This window comes from Schistocerca nitens, chromosome 3, assembly GCF_023898315.1.
Source record: "Schistocerca nitens isolate TAMUIC-IGC-003100 chromosome 3, iqSchNite1.1, whole genome shotgun sequence".
NCBI classification, from domain to species: Eukaryota; Metazoa; Arthropoda; class Insecta; order Orthoptera; family Acrididae; genus Schistocerca; species Schistocerca nitens.
Genome location: NC_064616.1, coordinates 968,361,706 through 968,364,214, shown reverse-complemented (window position 1 = coordinate 968,364,214; position 2,509 = coordinate 968,361,706).

Genomic DNA, 2,509 nt, shown 5'->3' with positions numbered 1-2,509 from the left:
ACGGTATCGAAAGTGAGTGATACTTCGACACGTTAATTAGTCTACTTTGCTTATTTTCATTCACTTATGTCGTATGGTATTATGTTTTGGGGTAACTCTTCCCATTCTAGAAGGATATTTTTGGCTCAGAAACGGGAGGTTCGGGCAATAGGTGGTGTGAGTTCACGAACCTCTTGTCGACCTCTGTTCACGAGTCTGGGTGTTTTGACATTGGCCTCTCAATATGTATATTCCTTATTGTCGTTTCTTGTTACCAATATTAGTTTATTTCCAACAATAAACAGCTTTCACTCGGTTAATACTCGGCAGAAATCAAACCTCCATTTGGATCGGACTTCCTCAACTCTTGTGCAAAAAGGTGTGCAGTATACTGCTGCATCCATTTTCAATAAGCTGCCACTCGAATTCAAAAATCTTAGCAGTAATCCATGCGGTTTCAAATCTAAGCTGAAGAGTTTCCTCGTGGATCACTCCTATTCTATCTAGGAGTTCCTTGAAAAATTAAGCTGATTCTCATATGGACTGATCTTCTTTCAGGTTCATGAACATTTATTATTATCTGTTATTATTATCTGTTGTAAGTTCATGTACTGACACGTTCCATGACCTTGGAGATTTGCTCCTCAATTAGGTCCTACGGAACTTGACATGTAAATAAATAAAAGAAATTAGACACATTGGAAAAGTCTTGCTCCAGAAAAATGCTGAAGACTGGATGTGTAGTGGGAATAATTAATGAAGAGATACTGAAGCGAATTATGGTAAAAACGAATTTATCCCGCAACCTGATTAAAGAAGGTATCGATTGATAGGACACATCCTGGGGCTTCAGCGAAACGTCATTTCATGTACAGGTTTTGGACAAAAATTTAAAAACACAGCGAGAAATGCATGCAAAAATACAAACGGAGATGCTAACCAACCGAGCAGGTTGCGCTGTTGTATTTGACCATGAACCGAACCTGTGCGAAATCCTCAGTACGTTGCAATGTCAGTCATAGAACGGTGTTCTGCGTAGATTTGAGTGAATTCGAACGTGAACAAATTTTTGTTGTCCTCATAGCGTGAGCTTCCGTAACCAAGGTAGCCCAATTGTTTGTGTTTCAGGAGGCACCGAATCGAAGATTTATACAGCATACAGGGAAAGCGGAAAAAACCCGCCACGGTAGCCGAGAGCGCTAACGTGCTGCTTCCTGGACTGGCGTAGGCGCGCCGGCCACGGATCGAATCCTCCTGGCGGACTAACGACGAGGGCGTGTGCCGGCCAACCTGGATGTGGTTTTTAGACGGTTTTCCACATCCAACTAGGTGAATACCGGGCTGGTCTCCACGTTCCGCCTCAGTTCCACGACTCGCAGGCATTTGAAACACGTTCGCAGTTGGGGTACACACATTCCGTCTCAGGGGGTACGTGTGGTGACAGGAAGGGCATCCGGCCACCCCTTAAAATTTACACGCCAAATTCGGTTAACCATTACAGCAGACCTCCCCAGTCTGGATAAATGCTTGGAAAGAGAGACTCAGGGAAAGTGGAAAAGGATCATCTGCTAAGTCACAACGCAGACTGAAGTGTGTGGGGTGAGTGATCGGGACCGACGTTCAATGAAGAAAACAATGAAGAAGAATAAGTGGACTACAGTTGCAAATGGCAATGCAGAACTGAATGGCCAGCCGGGGTGGCTGGGCAGTTCTAGGAGCTACAGTCTGGAACCGCCTGACTGCTACGGTCGCAGGTTCGAATCCTGCCTCGCTCATGGTTGTGTGTGATGTCCTTAGGTTAATTAGGTTTAAGTAGTTCTAAGTTCTAGGGGACTGATGACCATAGATGTTAAGTCCCATAGTGCTCAGAGCCATTTGAACCATTTGAACCCCCAAAGAACTGCCGCAACACGACGTGACATGGACTTGACTAATGTCTGAAGTAGCGCTGTAGGGTACTGACACCATGAATCGTGCACGACTCTCCATATATCCTTAACAGTACGAGGGGTTGGAGATCTCTTCTGAATAGCATGTTTCAAGGCATCACAGATATGCCCAATAATGTTCATGTCTGGGTAATTCGGTGGCCAGTATAAGTTTTTAAATTCATAAGAGTGTTTCTGGAGCCACTCTGTAGCAATTCTGGACGTGTGGGGTGTCGCATTGTCCCGCTGTAATTCCCCAAGTATGTCGGAATGCACAATGGACATGAATGGATGCAGCTGTTCAGAGAGGATGCTTACGTACGTGACACCTGTCAGTGTCGTATCTAGACGTATCAGGGGCCCAATATCACTGCAACTGCAGACGCCCCACACCATTACAGAGCCTCCACGAGCATGAACAGTCCTCTGCTGCCAGGCAGGGCCCATGGATTCATGAGGTTGTCTCCATACCCGTACACGTCCATCCGCTCGATACTATCTGAAACGAGACTCGTCCTGCTGGGCAAAATGTTTCCCGTCATCGACAGTCCAATGTCGGTGTTGGGCCCAGGCGAGGTGTGAAGCTTTGTGTCGTGCAGTCA